The sequence below is a fragment of the Staurois parvus genome, unplaced genomic scaffold, assembly GCF_062004578.1.
Source record: "Staurois parvus isolate SC_StPar_1 unplaced genomic scaffold, SC_StPar_1.0 ptg000039l, whole genome shotgun sequence".
In the NCBI taxonomy this organism is placed as follows: domain Eukaryota; kingdom Metazoa; phylum Chordata; class Amphibia; order Anura; family Ranidae; genus Staurois; species Staurois parvus.
The window spans coordinates 1195178-1215850 of NW_028317835.1; the positions used below are offsets into that span (position 1 = coordinate 1195178).

The 20673-nt window shown below is 45.7% G+C and overlaps 1 pseudogene; it reads right to left on the minus strand.

Annotated features, from left to right (window-relative positions):
* Nucleotides 1–5735: 5735 nt before the first annotated feature.
* The window catches only part of LOC149470539 (uncharacterized), a 128811-nt pseudogene continuing 113873 nt past the window's right edge, over nucleotides 5736–20673 (minus strand).

The following is a 20673-nucleotide window of genomic DNA, read 5'->3' on the forward strand; positions in this document are numbered from 1 at the left end:
TCAGAGCCGACCGACCCCCCCACAGCCAATCACAGAGCTTCCACTGGCCCCGCCCCCATATAACCCCTCCCGTAGGGGGGCAGGCATGATTCCATGTTTTTATGCAGGAACCATAGAGAATAAAATGGTGGGCGTGGCAATGTTTTATGTCACACGGGATTGGCGCACTTTTCCGGAAAGTCTCTATTTCCTGGATTTTAGTCACACCGACACGGAATAATCCGCCATTTTCTGCACACACATGTCACGCCTTCACATTGCACACGCCTGTGATCACCCGCAAAGTGCGTCCATGAAATCTCCATAGGACACGCATGAAGCGCCTTTCCAGGGCCCCAGATTGGAGTCACACAGGAGGTCTGCTGACAGACCCATGATGTTCCTGGAGACCCCTGACATGTGGGGGCGGGACCTACATGTGTGAGTGCGGGGGGCCATCACTGTGTACATGTGGTGGGCGGGACCTACATGTGTGAGTGCGGGGGGCCATCACTGTACATGTGTGGGTGGGACCTACATGTATGAGTGCGGGGACCATCATTGTGTACATGTGTGGGCGGGACCTACATGTGTGAATGCGGGGGGCCATCACTGTACATGTGTAAGCGGGACCTACATGTGTGAGTGCGGGGGGCCATCACTGTACATGTGTAAGCGGGACCTACATGTGTGAGTGCGGGGGGCCATCACTGTACATGTGTAAGCCGGACCTACATGTGTGAGTGCGGGGGGCCATCACTGTACATGTGTGGGCAGGACCTACATGTGTGAGTGCAGGGGGCCATCACTGTGTACATGTGTGGGCGAGACCTACATGTGTGAGTGCGGGGGGCCATCACTGTACATGTGTGGGCGGGACCTACATGTGTGAGTGCGGGGGGCCATCACTGTACATGTGTGGGCAGGACCTACATGTGTGAGTGCAGGGGGCCATCACTGTGTACATGTGTGGGCGAGACCTACATGTGTGAGTGCGGGGGGCCATCACTGTACATGTGTGGGCGGGACCTACATGTGTGAGTGCAGGGGGCCATCACTGTGTACATGTGTGGGCAGGACCTACATGTGTGAGTGCGGGGGGGCATCACTGTGTGGGCGGGACCTACATGCGTGAGTGCGGGGGGCCATCACTGTGTGGGCGGGACCTACATGTGTGAGTGCGGGGGGCCATCACTGTGTACATGTGTGGGCAGGACCTACATGTGTGAGTGCGGGGGGGCATCACTGTGTGGGCGGGACCTACATGCGTGAGTGCGGGGGGCCATCACTGTGTGGGCGGGACCTACATGTGTGAGTGCGGGGGGCCATCACTGTGTACATGTGTGGGCCGGGACCTTCATGTGTGAGTGCGGGGGGGCATCACTGTGTGGGCGAGACCTACATGCATGGATGCGGGGGGCAATCACTGTGTACATGTGTGGGCAGGACCTACATGTGTGAGTTGCGGTGGGCCACCACTGTGTACATTTGTGGGCGGGACCTACATGTATGAGCACAGGGGGTGGAGTCACTCATTCCTTTTAGGATTGGTTTCTCTCTAACACGCCCCTTTATTTTGGATGGTGGTAACTCTCTTGCTAGGACACGGGATGAACAGCTCACCTGGTGATATCATGGGCTGGGACAGGTCCTCTTTATGGAGAGGTGTGGCCTCTATGAGATCCTAGACCTCTCCTCTGGCCTCCAAAGCATCGGAGAAAAGTGGCACGGCTTGGATGGCATGCTGGACAAGCCACTAACAGGTTGTCACCAAAGCAGAAGCGGAAGGGATGGAATCCTGGTTGGTTCCGGGTTCTGATGTCACAGAGAAGGAGGGACAACGTCAGTTCCTCTGTGTCTGCTCAGTGCTCAGGATGCCAGGAAAGGGGATGGGAGGGGCCAGGAAAGGGGACAGTGGGATGGGGGGACCCCCTTCCTCCAATTGTGGAAGGGATGGAGTGGCTGTATAGCTGCTGAATCTCCGGCTGATCATTGTGATATGGGGAGGATGCCGGCAGCTGCAATCCTCCTCCCGGTGTGACCACTTCACTCCGAGGACCTCAGAGGACTTCTTCTGGTCACAGGGAGATAGCAATCCACCGGGGTCCCTGCAGCCACAACTAGAACCACAGCATCGGGGTCTGCAGTTCTGAGCCGCTGGATCCCTCCGCACATCAGGACAAAGTCCCCTGTCTGGGATCTACAATACTCCCAGTTCTGGGCAACTGATACACAAAAAGAGATATTCAAGACCTGACTGTGACCATGGGGGATCTATGGGGGTGCTGGGGGAATTATGGGGGTGCTGGGGGATCTATGGGGGTGCTGAGGGAATTATGGGGGTGCTTCAGCATATCTAAGCCCCCTCCCCCCTCGCTGCCCTTGCTGTGTTTTTGGTGGATTGCGTTACAGAAGTCCTGGATCCTTTCTTGGATACACAGAATATAACTGGATAGAACATTTATAGGGAAGGTGATCCCGGGAATATCCGATTGCCTCTCGGGGGGTCAGGAAGGAATGATTTTCCTTTGTTTGAACAGATTGGATTTTCCTTCCTCTGGATGAGCTGTGGGTATAGGATCGTGTATATGGAGGGTTTCTATGTGTGTGTCCCCTCCCCCCCTCTATTGGTGGAATTGGATGGACTTGTGTCTTCTTTCTATCAGATTAGTTATGTAACTATGTCCAGGCTGAAGGCCTAAAATGAGCCTTGTTCAGTGGAGGCCAACTCCACTCTGGCAGCGAGAGAAATCCCAGCAATGTGTAGAATTACTATCAGAACTATTAGTAACATCTAAAGGCTTAAGCAGCAAACCCACCAAGTTCCAGCTCAGCCCATCCAAAAACATTGGATCCAACTTCCCCCACCCAGGTGCCTGTTGGATCTCCTTTACCTTGTGTAGATATCTCCTTCTCAGATCCTCATGTTCTCATATAAATGGACAACACTCTCTATGTGACACCAGTTTGTAGACTCCACCTTGATCTTCCGAGGGATAGTCATCCGCCATGCAGTTCTGTGACACCACCTCAGGTGATGGAGCCACTTCTGGTGTCAGCTCTGATATACCATCAATGGTTGCAGAGATGGAAGAGCTCATTTCCATTTGTCACGGCTCCCCTTCTAGGTTCACCTCTATCTGGGCATGCTGGATCCACTTCCAGTCCTCTGATGAATATACTGGATAATGGGGTCTCACACATCCAATTATACTTGTGTAGATATTTATTGAGACATTACCTGACTCCTCCCCCTCATGGCTGACCTCAAATCATAACCCTCCCGTAATGAAGATCATAAGATCATTGTACTTATACACAGTTTAAGATCCCCCTTTTTTCCTTAGCCCCCACTGGTCTTGCACCCCTTTACCTATACCCTCTCCCCACCCTCTTACCCTCCCCCACACACAAGTAGACGTTACAGGCAGTGTAAGTGCTGGTCACACACTTGCCCAAATTGTCCGCTTCCTCTGTGGCAGGGCTGAGCTACACCCTGCCAAGCTGCAACATCCGATTTGAACCCTCCGGCATACACTTTGCTAGACAACACAATATTGATGAGGTGAATACACTGAAGATTGTTTATTACTGGAGGTTTGTCCAAGTTGGGAGTTTCTTGAAGCAATTTTCTGTGACATGTTCTCTTCTCCTGAATATGGATGTAGCACTTCCATCGGACTATTATCCCCTCAATGTCTGTATTGTATCTCCCTGTTAGATGATGAAACACATTCCATGCCATGCATGCTTTCTCAGTCCTGGTAATGTCACCGAATTGTATGTCCTGATTATTATTACTGGAAAACAAAACATTAATGGGGATCTGATCCGTGACTCCAGTATGCAGGTTCCCCTTACTTGTCATGTAGATTCCCCATCCTGTTTATGAAGAGTTTGCTGTATACAATGTATCCTGTGATGGGAGTCACTTTGGGTGGGGGCCCATGGAACACAACTCACTTTGGGTGGGGGCCCATGGAGCACAGCCCCCTTTGGAGAGATGGGGAGAATCCTGTCTCAGCTCCCCATATCCCTCTTATGTGTAAGTCACCCTGTGCCTGTTAGGGGTACAGGGTGATCTGTCCTAATATTGGGGTGGGGAGTTGTAGATTGTTTAATGCCATGTGGTTGCATCTCATTGTTCTATTGTGTGTCTGGCTTGGGAGAAAACTATTATGGGATGTTTGTGTTTATGTGTATTGGCTTGGTGGGGGGTGTCTCAGCTGCCCTCCCTCCTGATGGGACTGTCTGCTGTTGTGTCTCTTGTTACTAAATGTAGATTGCCCCGCCCTGTGTCATTATGCAGGGAGGGGGGGTTGTTTCATTGAATGTATATATCTTGTATCTGTGTTAAAATAAAATAGTCTATTTCCTGGTTTACTTCAGGACTGGTGTCATCTAGTCTTGTATGGTCGGCTGTGGTGTCTGTGGTCGGTGTTCGCACAGGGAAGCGGTATTATAATGGAAGTACTCAGCACAGGCTGGGTCGGTTCCGTTACATATCCACTCTAGAGATGCTGGTTGCAGCCAGCAATAGATCACTATTAGAGATGATCTCAAGCTGCACAGATGCCTGCGTGGGTCTGGATCTGGTCCCCACTGACCATTTCCAGACCCACCACGTGACGTAACGCATAGGGTACACCAATGATGTCAAGCCACAACCCGGAAGTGCACATGCCACCATTTTGGAAAAGGGATTCCTGTACTTTGTTCACAAGACATACTGTATAGTGAGTTTTTGCCCTGCAGTGTCCCAGGTGGACACTTTTATATGTGAGTTTATTTTGATTGTTTTAATAAAGTCCGTTTTACTTGGCAATACTACACTATATGGAGCATTTTGTTCCTATGATTGTGGAGCATTTTGGAGAGTTTTAAAGTGCTGACAATGGTGAAGATCTGTGTACCAGTATACCCTCCCGGGTTAAAGGGAGAAGCGTAGTCTGACCTGGCATTACGGGTCAAACCTGAAGGTGAGCACAATAGTGTGTTGGAGGTGGATGTACACTAAGGGGTGACACGGGAGCACCGGACACGTGTATGCAGTAGTGTGATTACACTGATCCACTTGGAGTACAGCGGATTTAAAGGGACGGTTCACCAATGTTTGGAGATTTTATTTATGAGACACTTGTTGCCGGTGTATTTGGATCACGATATATAGGAGACATACTGGACAAGCACATGTGAAGATATCTGAGATTTAAAGGGACAGTTCACTATTGAGTACATTTTATTTGGTATTTCTATTTATTTCAGCACTGTTATGTGCAAGTCTGTGATTATTTATGTGTATGCATTGTGAAGATATTGGGTGTAGCACATATTTATTGTCACAAACACCATTTCTGTTCTCACTCTTCATATATGCACATTTGTATTATTAGCACCATTGGAGTTTATATTGCTGCGCTGTATTTTGTATTGTGATTTACGGTTTCCATGTGGGAACACATTATATGCTAGCTGCACAATTTGTTTTGTAGGAGGTTTATTCTGCTGAGGGATCTCTATACACAAAGTATAGAACACAAGGGGAATAAAGCTCTCCTAAAGTACAATGTGGATAATTACAGAAACAATCCACTAATGTGAAATCATTTTTAATTAGCAGACTTTGTTGATTATATTTTGAAATTAAAAATTTGGGGAAGCACAAAGGACCTTAACACTGCATTGGGAAAAATAAGGAAATGCTTTATTTTTTTCAAATTACAATTTATTACTAATAAAACCAATGAAATAAAAATATAAAGTAAGCATTCAAATCTCCTACTGAATAAAAGCCCTATTTGTCCCCCAAAATACTGAAGTATAATACATTTGGGTAGATTACAAATGCTAAAGATAAAATACGCAGAACTGGGACATTGCCAAAAATGGGGAAAAAAAAACAAACAAACAACACCTTTCTGGGGCTCGAGGGGTTTAAGAAGAAGGGCCGAGGAATAAAGTGGTAATGACAGATTTCAGCATTTATGTCATCATTGATTTTGCTGTAGTTACACTTTTAGGGCCAACGCTGTAACATTTCTAGGATAAAATATAGTTTCACAAACTTCCAAATTTAAAAAAAAAAATAATGGATCTGTCCACTCAGTCAATAAAGAGAACCCATCTGTAGGAATATGACCGCACACTCAGCACTTTGTAAGATCAGATCTCTTGTAGTTGTCCTGTGTGATATGTCTATGGAGAGGAGCAATAGCTGGACAGAGAAATAAGATAACAAGGACATCCAATCTTCACCTGATAGGATCCCTTAGACTTGCCGCAAAACTGGATGGAACTCACATGGGACCAGCTGGATTTAAGTGGGACTGTCAAGCTCATCCCAAAAAACTGCAGCAACTCACTGTTGGAAGGCTTATGCCAGCTTAGGAAGTTGCTTTCTCACTGAACAAAGACTTCTTGTCTGGTGTCCCAGCCGCAGACCTGACTGTAAAGATGTCATCCAAGGAAGGATGTGGAATGTTAAAATAAGGCGTGAACCATCAAAGGGGAGGTGGATTGTATAATGGGAGATGTGGAAAAGGTAGGATGTGCTGGAACCCTCAAGCATCACTGATGATGTATCAATATTCAAAAGAATATGGAAAGGACTTTCCCCCCTAGGACTCCAAGACTTGGCAAGATGCTGTGAGAGAAGGCTTTCCTTATGTGCAAAAGCTTTATCACATTCAGAACACTGATACAGCTTCTCCCCAGTGTGATTCTGTTGGTGTGAGATAAGATTAGCTTTCTGTGCAAAAGATTTATCACATTGAGAACACTGATATGGCTTCTCTCCAGCATGAACCCTCTGGTGTTCATTTAGCTGTGCCTTCCGTAGAAAAGCTGTGTCACATTTGGAGCACTGAAATGGTTTCTCTTCAGTGTGAATCATCTTGTGCATTTTAAGACCTTCCTTATGTTTAAAAGTTTTGTCACATTCAGAACACTGATATGGCTTCTCTCCAGTGTGGCCCCTCTGGTGTCTGATAAGATCTGCCTTCACTATAAATGCTTTGTCACATTCAGAACACTGATATGGCTTCTCTCCAGTGTGGCCCCTCTGGTGTCTGATAAGATCTGCCTTCACTATAAATGCTTTGTCACATTCAGAACACTGATATGGCTTCTCTCCAGTGTGAATCTGCTTATGTTTTATAAGATTACTCTTTGATGTAAAAGGTTTGTCACATTCAGAACACTGAAATGGTTTCTCACCAGTGTCCATCTCTTGCTGTGTGATGCGTTTTGCCTTCATTGTAAAACCTGTCACTTTCCAAAGAAGAAGCAACTTTTAAAATGACTCCTCTTATGTGTACAGGGGTTGGACTTTTCACGTCCAGAACACTGAAATGACTTCTCTCCTGTTGTCCTCTGAGGATGGATCAATGTTGAAGAGGATCCCAAACAATAAGAGCACTGATATGTCTTGTGTCCTGTGTGAATCCTCCAGTGAACTGCATTAAAGACTTTCAGTCACCTAAGACTCCCATATGGCTCATTTCCCACGTAGATCAGTTGTACTTATAAAGAGCAACTTGACCAAAAACTTGGTTCCTCAATCCACCTGTATAGAAAAAGATAAATACAAGTCAGAATTCTGTATAAAAGGTCTAAATAAAGTTACTTCCTATTTAACTCCCACCCCGCAAGCCAAAGTCCTTGGCGTCATTCTGGACTCAAATCTTTCCTTCCAACCTCATGTCAAATCATTTACAAACTCATGCAGGCTCCACCTTCGCAATATCGCCAAGATACGCTCCTTCCTTACCCCAGACACCACTAAACTACTCGTACACTCCGATTATCTCACGCCTCAACTACTGCAACTCCCTCCTCACCGGCCTACCCCAGTGCAGGCTCTCCCCGCATCAGACCATCCTGAACTCAGCGGCTAGACTCATCCACCTCACCAACTGCTCCACCTCTGCCACCCCCCTCTGCCTCTCCCTCCACTGGCTCCCGTTTGCCCAACACATCAAATTCAACCTACTCACTCTGACCTACAAAGTCATTCACAACACTGCCCCTAACTACCTCACCAACCTTATTCCCAGGTATCACCCTACCCGTACCCTTCGCTCTTCACAGGACCTCCTATCTTGCTCCCTGGTCTCCTCCGCCCATGCACGGCTGCAAGACTTCTCCAGGTCCTCCCCCATCCTCTGGAACTCACTACCCCAATCCATCAGACTGTCACCTTCCCTCCTCACCTTCAGGCATTCCCTGAAAACCCACCTCTTCAGGGAAGCCTACCCCACCCTCACCTAACAGCCGTTCTCCTCCACTCTTCCTACCACTCCATCCCCCACAGCCATTTCCTCCTGTACCACTATCCCCTCCCTCCTAGATTGTAAGCTCGAAAGAGAAGGGCCCTCTAACCCCTCGTGTACTGGTTGTAGTTGCTGTACTGTTTCATGTATTGTCCCCCCCTCTATTGTACAGCGCTGAGCAAACCCTTTGGTGCTATATAAACAATGTAATAATAACTCTCATTTTAAAGAGTAACTGCATTTTTGTTGAGAAAATAATCTGAGTGATCAATGTACATTGCTGGGATTTTACCAAACGTTGTTGTAGATTCCAACCTGTTTCTGCTCTGAAGAATAAAGCTGTTTGTCTATGTCAATGTGTAATGTGGATGTGAATGGAGGGTGACATTTTTATGATTTAGTTGATGCCCCTGCAGTGTTCTAAAGAGGAAAGTCTGCATCCCTTTAGAAGTGATTAATCCTTGGGAGTATCACACCAGAAATACAATCTTTGTACAAGAGGATGCCTACAATTTGAGTTTAGTGCAGACTTCTGGGAAAATTAATGACCCAATCACAGCAGCAGGAAATGACATTTCTGGGGGGTGTTCAGTACACCAGCTGTTTATAGAACGCCTCCAGGTTGCCATATTGCATTGAATTTTACAGAAAATTACAGCGCTGCAGATGGAACAGGAAAAATCATTTAATAACATTCACTTACAATATGGATTGTGCAGCAATTGTGTGTTATTTTTGTATTTGTCATTTTTGCTCCACAAAAGTGGAGTTACCCTTTAAATGAATCTAATATATAGAAAGTATATCTACAACATTGTACATATCTAAAGGTTTGTATTTTATGGAGAACACTAGAATATTCCCATTGGCTGGTAAAATACAATATTCTGCAGCAGAATCTCATTCTTTGTTCTCATTCAGAGCATTCTGCTGCATTGTGATGGGTGAAGATACTCGGGTTCAGATTTGCAGGTACATTCGGCAAATGCATCTAAAAACCCAACAATGCAGACTAAATACATATCCAATTGGAGGTGAAATTTGAAAGTCAATTCATTTTCTTGTTCAAAAATATTATAAAAAAAAATTGCCTGAACAAGTCATCAGCAAAGTTGTATAAGCCACTTAGGTAGTTACAGCAGAAAAGATGAGCTGATACAACAGGTACAACAAGACAACCGACAAGCTGGTTGAGCTCAAGTCAAACAGTAACAAACCATTACAAGCTAAAATAGTGTAACATGCGTCCCGTTCGCTGGAAGCTCGGTATATCATCTTATGTCCAGTCAGGAATAACTGCATAGAAGCATCTAGCAGGACCTTACATGTTACAAATCCAGGGCAGTGGCAGTGAGAGGTCACTTGTGCTTGGGATGGGTCAAGGAGAAAGTAGAGATGGCCTGGGTCATAGTGTGTACTCTGGAGGAAAGGCACCACAATTGAGCTGAAGGACATGCCAGGGGAGAGTGGCCAGGAGGGGGTCGATTGTAGAAAAGGGCAAGAAAGAAAGTAAAAAAGGAAGGGAAAGAGAAAGAAGGGGAGAAAAAAAAAAAAAGATCTGTTATATCAAGGAAATATGGAAGGGCGGTGGGGAGTAAGAGGAGAAAGGCCATTCACGGGGTAGGCTAGGTCAAACAAGAGAAGGTTTGGTTGATATCTTATCAGTTAGATTATGGGGGACTATGGAAGTAACAAAGTACAATCAAAGTTAGGGAGTAAGAAGTGGATTATCCAAGGGTTCCACCAGGCTTCAAATTTAGGTATTCTGTCTGGCACGGTGGCTTAAATTTTGGCATGAATCATGGCTTACATGACACGGTTGCGAGTAGCTGTGTGTGCCGATTGAGGGGGTTTTCCATGCCTTTGCAATAGTCTGTTTGGCTGCTGTGGTAATTTGAAGAATTAATTTGAACCGTCTGTAGGAAATGTTCAAGGGTTTCTGCTGGATCTGGTGAGATAGGAGTATCAAACAGCTTTGAGAGGACTTGAAATATTTCAGTCCAAAAAGGTACGTACCACAGGGAATTCCCACCAGATATGTACGAGGGATCCTGAGGAGTTGCAACCTCTCAAACAAAGAGGAGAGTAGTGGGGTAAGAATTGAAAGATCCTAGCGGGGACCAAGTACCATCTAGTAAGGACCTTGTAATTGGTCTCTAGGGCCACTACATTTTGCAAGGATGACTTGGTAGATGCCCAAATGGCAGACCAGGAGGCCGGGTCTAGAGTGAGGCCAAGGTCTCTCTCCCACTTAGTGACATAAGATGGTGAAGTAGAATGTGTCAGTTCAAGGAGTTGACTTTACAGATGAGAGATAAGGCCTCTTCTATGTGGGACTGTTTTACAGGTTTTCAAAAAAAGGGGAGGAAAGTTCAAAAGAAAGGAAGTGTTTTATCTGTAGGCAGCAAAAGAGTTCTGAGGTGGGGAGGCCATGGGTGTCTCGAAGGAACGGAAACAATGTTATTTTGGATGAGGACAGTAGGTTGTGTACACGGAGTAGGCCAGTGGAAGACCAGGCAACAAAGGAGGAGGGGGAGGACCAAGCTGGGCAGAAAGCAGGGTTACAAAAGGATAGCATAGGGTTGTGAGGGGACTGAAAAAGGTAATGTGTCTTGAGTCTGTCCCAAATAGCTAGGTAGTGGTGAGTGATCGGATTGAGAAGGTTGTGACGTTGGGATGGGTGTAACCATAAAAGGTTAGCCAATGAGAGGGTCACAGTCAATAGATTCCAGTGACACCCATAGGGGGGTTTCTTTAGTGGTGATATATTTGGGGAGCTGAGCCAAGTGAGCCGCATGAGAATAAGCTTTGAAGGTAGGTAAGCCCAGGCCACCTTTCAGTTTATGGGTGAAAAGTGTATTTTTAGGAAGACGGGTTTTAACTTATTCCAGACATAGGAAGAAACTCGACGTTGTAAGATGAGGAGGAAATAAGCAGGAACTGGGATGGGGAGAACCTAAAAGATGTAAAGTATTTTTGACAGGATGGTCATTTTAATGACCTTAATATGACCTAGCCAGGAAATGGGTAATGGTAACCATTTGTTCATAAGAGAAGTGAGGTGGGAAAGCATGGGCGGGTTATTTGCACTATATAGGTTTTTCAGATTTGCTGTAAATTTGATCCTGAGAAAGGGGATGAAGTGGGAGGACCAGGAGAAGGGAAATACAGGTTGTAGTTGGTCTTGGAGGGAGGGAGGGAGACATTCAGGGTGGTAGATTTATGTGAATTGACTTTCAGGCCCGAGACACGGCTGAATTGGCCTAACAACTGTAGAAGATCTGGGGCTGAGATCAGGGGAGATGTCATGAAGAGCAAGACATCATCTGTGAAAAGGCAGAGTTTATGATTGATTCCCCCTATTTTGATGCCTTTGATATTAGGGTCGGATTGGATAAGGATGGCTAAAGGCTCTATAGCTAGGGCAAAAATTAAAGGGGAAAGGGGTGCCTCTAGAAATAGGAAATGAGTCAAATCTGAAGCCAGCATACTGAACGTATGCTCTGGGTTCAGTTTAAAGGGAGGAGATCCATCTTAAGAAATGCGAACCAAAGCCTCATTTGCGTAGAACAAAGTGGAGGTAAGGCCAGGAGACCGTGTCAAATGCTTTACAAATGTCAAGGGATAAGAAACAAGAGTGGATTTGGTGAGGAGGAGCTGTGTGAGCTAATAAAGTTGCACAACGTATATTATCACCTGCTTGACGAAAGGGTATAAACCCTACTTGGTCCTTATGAATTAGGGAACCAATAATCTCGTTAAGATGGCTGGAGAGGATTTTTGCCAAAATTTTGATATCGAGATTAAGGACCGATATAAGACGAAAATTGGACCAACAGGAATGGTCAGCTTGGGGTTTGGGGATCATAGAGATAGAAGTAGTCAAGGAGTCAGAGCGGAAAGGGAGTTGAAGGCAGAGGACATAATGGGGGTTAGAAGGTCAGAAAAGTTTTGTAGTAGGTGGCCGAGAGGCTGTCAGGGTCCTGTCCATGGCAGAAGTTCTGGAAGATCTGGCATTTCTGCCAGTACTCTGCATGGCCGCAGAAGTACACATCTGCCTCAGTTTGGTGCCAGACGGCATTTATAAGGAGGCTCATCACTTCCTCTAGTTGTTGGATGATCTCTAGCTCCCTGTGCCCTGTTCCTGTTTCCTGTGATTCTGATCTGTGATTTCCTGTTACCAACTCGACTTGCTCCTGGACCTGTCTACTCTGCTTTACCTCTGATCTGACCTCAGCTTGGCTTACGGATACTCTCTCTCTCCCCTCTGTGTATGACCTCGGCTATCCCATCTGACTACGTCTGCTTTGATTCCCACCTGGTACCTGACCTTGGCTTGAACTGACTACCCAGTAAACATCTAAATCCTGGAAGGGCTTACATACTATGCACTGGCGCCTCCTGTCTGCATACACCTGTCTCCGTGCACCAGCTGTGCTTCTGAGTGGACCACCAACCAGCACTCCTACAGGTGACCTGTGCAACTTTGGGCCGGACTCCCACTGTCCCACTCTCAGGGGAGTCCGGAACTTAGCCTCAAAGGAAGCCCTCTCTCCATTGGCCTTCATCACCAGGTACGTGATAGAGGCTGTCAGGCCCGGGATGTTTACTAGGCTTAAGGGATTTAATGGGTGTCAGAATTTCTGAGGATGAAATAGGTGTGTCCAAGTTGGTGATCTGGGGGGCTGAGAGAGTAGGAAGTTTGATGGTGGAGAAAAGAGATTTGAAATGTGTTATGTCAGGCGTATGGTAGTCCAAGTAAAGGCCAGAAAGTCTAATGAAATTCTTGAAGAATTTTGAGGAGATTACTAGTGTAGGTATTTCTAGAAAGTTTCAGGCATAACGGTTTATGTTCATGGCCAATTTTGCAAAGGGAGAGCTAGGATTGTGTCCAGTTTATTTGCGTTTGTGACGGGAGTGACTTTTGGGGGTGGGGGGACCTCTGTGTCAGCTCATGTTCCCCCCATTATGTTTAACCCACCCTGTGCCTGTTTAGGGGTACAGAGTGTGAATGTCTAAGTATTGTGTATTGGTGTGTTGTCCTTTGTCCCTGCCATGTGGTTGCCTATTGTACTGCCATGTGGTTTTTCCTTTGTCTCCGCCATGTGGCTGTCTGTTGTCCATTGTTTGTTTTGTATTAAAATAAAGCGTTGGCTTCCTGTTTTAAGAGCTGGGTGCTGTCTATTTTCTGAGGGATTTCAAGGGTGTGGTCCATGGATGGTGTTCGGACAGGGAAAGCTGCGGTATAATGGAATATAACCAAGAATAGTCGGGTTCCGGTTCTGTTACATTGGTGGCAAGCGGTGGGATTGTGCTTCCAAGCTGTAATCACATCCAAACCACCACCGGGATCCAAGATCAGGAAAGTAGACGTCGGTCACCCCAGTGGAGATATGGACCTGGCATCAGAGTTCCCAGGGCTACTGCAGACTGTTCTTGCAACATACCCCAGGACTGTGTCTACGGATCAGTACCTGGAGCTCAGGCAGCGGATTTGGGAGGTCCTTTGGAGAGGAGCCATCCAGGCTGCTAGTATGGAGAAAGGCAAGTGGTATCCAACCCCAGAGCAAAGGGCCAGGGACCATCAGAAGTTACAGATGCCATTCCTGGGAGAGCGACCCCAGGAGCAATGGGTGACTGAGTTGGACAGGCTGGTCCAGCAATAGATAAAACTGGACAAAAGATATGGTGCTCTGCAGTGGTACGCAGAGCAGGAGTATTTAGCGGAGGCAACAGAATGCTCTCCTGAGGGACATGATTTTGGTGAGCCTGGATTGCTGTGGGAGAGCCTTACAAATCTTTTCGTGTTTGGTGATGGAGAACCCACCCTAAAGAAGTTGCAAGAAGACAGAGAGGCTATGTTCAGTCTCACAGGGGTCTCAGAGCTTGAGCCAGATCTGGAATACCTGCTGAAGAAAGAACTGGAGTTAGGAAGGGCATACAGGCAACTGCTAGGACATGTTCGGCAACATGCCCAAGAATCAGCAGTGGAAATTCCAGAGACTGGGGATCTGATAGACCTCTCGGCTGAGGAGGAACCAGCAGTAGACCTGGCAACAGGGCCAAACATTACTGAACTCTGCCCAGCACTGGTAATGTCTCCTGAGTTCCACGGACAGGAGATGGTGAGCCCCGATCCCCAAACACCAGTTCCAGAGGCTGGGGATTTGATTGACTTTTCTGCTGAGGAGGAACCAGCCACCACATCTCCAGCAGAAGAGTTGGCACCAGGGCATGGTATTGTTGACCTCTGCCCACAACCAGCACCGCAGGAGCTACAGCAAGAGGATGCAAGCGGCACCTCACAACAGCAGCTTGAGATGATGTCCATGGATGAGACTACAGCCACCACCTGGATACCCCAGGGATGCTGGGCAGTCGGCCCAGATCCCCCACAGAATGATGGAGTTGGCCCAGCCACCCTGTCTTCTCTCCAGCGGCTGAGAGGATTTCAGGGAGAAGGACCAGTCCGTACTTCTCCCCAGCGCTGGGTATGCTCTACGGGAGAGGCAGAGGTTGGCTGGGTGAGTAACGCTTGGTGTGGGACAATTTGTTTAGGGTACTGTGTGGGTGCTGGCATTGAGGGACTGGAGGTACAGACTAACTTCAGAGTACATCCGTCTGGGATTTTCTCCTGTGTTAGTCTCCTGCCGAAAGGGGAGATATGCGACGGGAGTGACTTTTGGGGGTGGGGGGACCTCTGTGTCAGCTCATGTTTGCCCCATTATGTTTAACCCACCCTGTGCCTGTTTAGGGGTACAGGGTGTGAATGTCCGAGTATTGGGTATTGGTGTGTTGTCCTTTGTCCCTGCCATGTGGTTGCCTATTGTACTGCCATGTGGTTTTTCCTTTGGCTCGGCCATGTGGCTGTCTGTTGTCCATTGTTTGTTTGCCATGTGCTTCATCCCATTGTTCTGTGTCTTGGGTTGGTTGGGGTGGTTCCTTGTAGCTCTTCCCACTGATGGGGCGGGCTGATGATGTGTTTCCTGTGCCTGGTTGTGTTTCCCCGCCCTCTGTATATATCCTGTGTTTTGTATTAAAATAAAGAGTTGGCTTCCTGTTTTAAGAAGAGCTGGGTGCTGTCTATTTTCTGAGGGATTTCAAGGGTGTGGTCCGTGGATGGTGTTCGGACAGGGGAAGCTGCGGTATAACAGAATATACCCAAGAGTGGTCGGTTTCCGGTTCCGTTACAGTGTTCATATACAACTTATGATGGGAACGACAGAGATTTCTCTGCTGACTCAGTAAAGAACAAATCTAATGCTAAACATACTTTGTCAAAAGCTTTTCTAGAGGCTGGGGTAGGATGGGATTGATGTCACGTGCGTAACAATGCCACACCCAGCTGCACCCTGCACAACAATTTTCCAGCTAATGGACCACAGATCGATGTACCGGCAGCCTGAGCAATTATTACTGGGTCAGGTTAATTATGCAATTAACCCTTCATACTGCCACCACCTCCTTTTTGTACAGAGAAAGAGGAAACACGGCGATATCAGCTATAACACTATAATGATGGAGTTAATTGTCTGCATACTACGGTCATCGCAGGCTGATTATGCAGAGGGTTAAACAAACACAGTAACGTCTCTTTAGAGGCCGGAATTCGTAAATTGCAATACAGAGCTATAGAAACAGGTCAACACTTTCAGAAAGAAAGATTTATTACTAAAAAGGTCAAACGAGTGCAATAAAAATATTTACGGAAAAATATGTAAGTAAAAAAAAAAAATATATATATATATATATATATATATATATATATATATATATATAAAAATATACAGAGAATAACAGCACAGCAAAGAGATAACAGAGAGAGGTGAAAGGGTTAAGGTACTTGCCATTAAGCCTTGGATGTAAGCAGATCAAGTTTCTGAGCAGAAGGGCATGGATATTAACAAAATGGTGGACTGCGTCAGACTCTGGTGCGCACGTTTGCGACAATCCCTACTGCCAATCCCTCCACTGGTCTCCACTCAGTGTCCTCCACCCCTCTCTGCAAATCCCTCCACTGGCTTCCCATTGCCCAACGGATAAAATTCAAAACATTAACATATAAAGCCATTTATAAGTCTGACCCAAATTACATCACCAATCTTGTCTTCAAATATCACCCGAACCATACTCTCCGCTCCTTGCATGACCTCCTGCTCTCTAGCTCCCTTGTCTCCTCCTCCCATACTCGTCTCCAGAGCTTCCCCCATCCTCTGGAACTCTCTACTCCAATTAATCAGACTATTGCCTACTCTGCTCACTTTTAGGTGATCTCTGAAAAACTATCTCTTCATGGAAGCCTGTCCTGCCCTCAGCTAGTACTGGAATCTTCTACTCTTCCTACCAGTCCATCCCCCACAGTTACTTTTTGTACCACTAGCCCCTTCCTCCTAGATTGCAATCTCCGAGGAGCAGGGCCTTCCTATCCCTCTTGTATTGTATTGTATTGTTGCTGTATTGTCTCCCGTTATATTGAAAGCGCTGAGCTGTTGGCGACATAAATCCTGTATAATAATAATAATATTAACGAGAGATAAAATGTGGAAAGAAGGCATTGATAATGGGAGAGGAGATGGAACATGTATTGGGAGGATTGGCCAAGGTGGGCTTAGCTTAGCTGGAGACCTCAAGCCTGGCTGATGATGTATCAATAGTCAGAAGAACCTGGAATGGACTCTCCCACTGAGGCTTCAGAGACTTGGTAAGATGACAATAGACCCCATCCTAGTCTCTGGTACTGAGGCAGTGTTGGTCATGTATTACCTCAGGATCCAGAAATGAAGAAAATGCTTGGAAACACAACTCAGTTGGTGAATCATGAAAATGCATTACATGTTCATTCAAAGCTCCATAAAAAAAGATAAAGATGAGAATCATGAGGGAAGCTGTTCAGTTATTGATGCTTATCTTAAAAAAATTATCAAAAGATAAAATATTCAAATCCCTTCTAGTTGTGTATTGATGGACATAAGCACTAAACTCAGTTCATCCGATCATTACATTCCAGTTTGCTCAGATTTTAGTTTGTTTCTTTTAAAGTAACATTTTATCTTCTCCCTTCTTCTCTAGCTTGTGGGATGACATTGGGGATGTGAAACTAACTTGTGACACCTGAAACTTCTTTAATATCTCTTTTTTTCCAGAATTTAATCAATGCAGAAATTTGTGAATCCTCTGGTGATAGATTAGACCGGCATTAACTGTAAATGTTTTGTCACATTGAGAGCATTAAAATGGCTTCTCTCCAGTGTGAATCCTCTGGTGTGTGATAAGATCTGACTTCTGTGTAAAAGCTTTATCACATTGAGAACACTGATATGGCTTCTCTCCAGTGTGAATCCTCTGGTGTGTGATAAGACTTGATTTCTGTGTAAAAGCTTTATCACATTCAGAACACTGATATGGCTTCTCTCCAGTGTGAATCCTCTGGTGTGTGATAAGATGTGACTTCCGTATAAATGCTTTATCACATTCAGAACACTGATATGACTTCTCTCCAGTGTGAATCCTCTGGTGTGTGATAAGATGTGACTTCCGTGTAAAAGCTTTATCACATTCAGAACACTGATATGACTTCTCTCCAGTGTGAATCCTCTGGTGTGTAATAAGATTTGACTTCACTGTAAAAGCTTTATCACATTCAGAACACTGATATGATTTCTCTCCAGTGTGAACAATCTGGTGTGTGATAAGATGTGACTTCCGTGTAAAAGCTTTATCACATTCAGAACACTGATATGACTTCTCTCCAGTGTGAATCCTCTGGTGTGTAATAAGATTTGACTTCAGAGTAAAAGCTTTATCACATTCAGAACACTGATATGACTTCTCTCCAGTGTGAATCCTCTGGTGTGTGATAAGATGACTTCAGAGTTAAAGCTTTATCACATTCAGAACACTGATATGGCTTCTCTCCAGTGTGAATCCTCTGGTGTGTGATAAGATTTGACTTCTGAGCAAAAGCTTTATCACATTCAGAACACTGATATGACTTCTCTCCAGTGTGAATCCTCTGGTGTGTGATAAGATTTGACTTCAGAGTAAAAGCTTTATCACATTCAGAACACTGATATGACTTCTCTCCAGTGTGAATCCTCTGGTGTGTGATAAGATGTGACTTCAGAGTTAAAGCTTTATCACATTCAGAACACTGATATGGCTTCTCTCCAGTGTGAATCCTCTGGTGTCTGATAAGATGTGACTTCTGAGTAAAAGCTTTATCACATTCAGAACACTGATATGGCTTCTCTCCAGTGTGAAATCTTTGGTGTATCATAAGGTATCTCTTGCTTATAAAAGTTTTGCCACATTCAGAACAATGATATGGCTTCTCTCCCTTGCAAGCCTTCTGGTGTGTGATATATTTTCTCTCCATTGTAAAATCTCCAAACAAGTAGTTTGAAATGACTCCTCTTATGTATACTGGGGTTGGACTTTATTGTAAAGCCATTGTCACTTCCAGAACACTGAAATTACTTTTCTCCTGCTGGATCAATGTGGAAGAGGATCCAAACCATGACTTTTAGAACACAGATATGACTTGTATCCCGTGTGAATCCTCCAGTGAGCAGCAATAAAGACTTTCAGTCAATTAAGACATCCATGTGTTTTATTTTCCATGTGACTCAGCTGTATTCATGAAGACCAAAATGTCCCAAAAACCTGGTTCATCAATCTACCTGTAGAGAAGAAAAAAGATAGAATTCTATATAAAGGGCTACATAAAGTTGCTTTCTATTTTTAATGTTCATTACTAAATATATCTTATGAATAGAAAGAATATGTACAGCATTATCTACAGTATTTTTTATAATCAAATAGATTTTATTAATAAAGTTTCTAAGTGCGCACAGTATTCCCAACATTCAGCCCAGACAATGGAGTCATACATTCTCACGTATAGGCAGTTGTGGCACTGTTACAGATCATACAGAACAATAACTTGCTTTGTCTATGGTGTCACTTTTACCTTTTATAAACAAATGAACAGAGAAAAGAAGAAACAACCTAGAACAATTCAGCTGTACACGGCAAGTAACTCCCCCCAGTACATACATAGATAGCTGACACCAATCAATGAGGCCTGTGTCTCCAGGATCATACCCCAAGTACGGGTCTCCAATGTAGTTGGTCTCAGAGACTCCGCTCTCTCCTGGCTCTCCTCCTATCTATCACAGCGGTCCTTCAGTGTTACCTGTAACGCTGCCACATCCCCCTCACTCCCTCTCTCTGTCGGGGTTCCTCAAGGTTCTGTCCTCGGACCCCTCCTCTTCTCCATCTACACGTCCTCCCTTGGCCATATGATAAACTCCCACGGCTTCAACTACCATCTCTATGGCAATGACACACAAATCTATCTCTCTACCCCCCACCTCACCCCCTCAGACTCCAATCGCATCACCACCCTACTAAGTGACATATCGGCCTGGATGTCACTCCACTTCCTCAAACTCAACCTTTCCAAAGCTGAACTTCTAGTATTCCCCCCAGCCCTTGCCCCCCCCCCTCCCGACTTCTCCATCAAGATCAACAACACTATTATTATTATTATACAGTATTTATATAGCGCCAACAGTTTGCTCAGCTGTACATTATAATGGGAGACAGTACACAGTGGATGAGTCTGGCTGCAGAATTCAGGATAGACTGAAGTGGGGATAGCCTGTGTTGGGGTAGGCCGGTGAGGAGGGAGTTACAGTAGTCAAGTCGTGATATAATAAGGGAGTGAATGAGTTGCTTTGTAGTTTCTGGAGTTGTCAGCGATTGGACCTGGGGCTGGAAAGACAGATTGGAGTCTAGAATGACACCTAATACTCCGGCTTGCGGGGTGGGACTGATGGTGATGTTGTTGGTCATGATGAAGAGGTCAGGGGGGGCACAGGCAGAGGGGGAAAACTAGGAGCTCAGTTTTGGCAGGGTTTAATTTGAGGAATTGGAGTGACATCCAGTCTGATAGGTCGTTCAGAAGGCTAGAGATTTGGGCGGAGACTGAAGGGGTGAGACGGGGGGGTAGAGAGATAGATTTTGAGTGTCATCGTCATAGAGATGGTAGTTGAAGCCGTGGGAGTGTATTAGTTCACCAAGGGAGGAGGTGTAGATGTAGAAGAGAAGGGGCCCGAGGACAGAACCTTGGGGGACCCCCAACAGAGAGGGGGAGGTGGCAGCATTATAGGAAAAACTGAAGGAGCGTTGTGATAGATAGGAAGAGAGCCAGGAGAGAGCGGAGTCTCTGAGGCCAAAAGAGTATAGTTTTTTTTTGAGGAGGGGGTGGTTGACCGTGTCGAAAGACGCAGAGAGATCGAGGAGTAGTAGCACTGAGTAGTGGCCATTAGCTTTGGAGGTTAGCAGGTCATTGGTGAGTTTGAGTAGGGTGGTTTTGGTGGCGTGTAGTGGACGGAAGCGTAGGATGGAGGAGGAGGGTGTT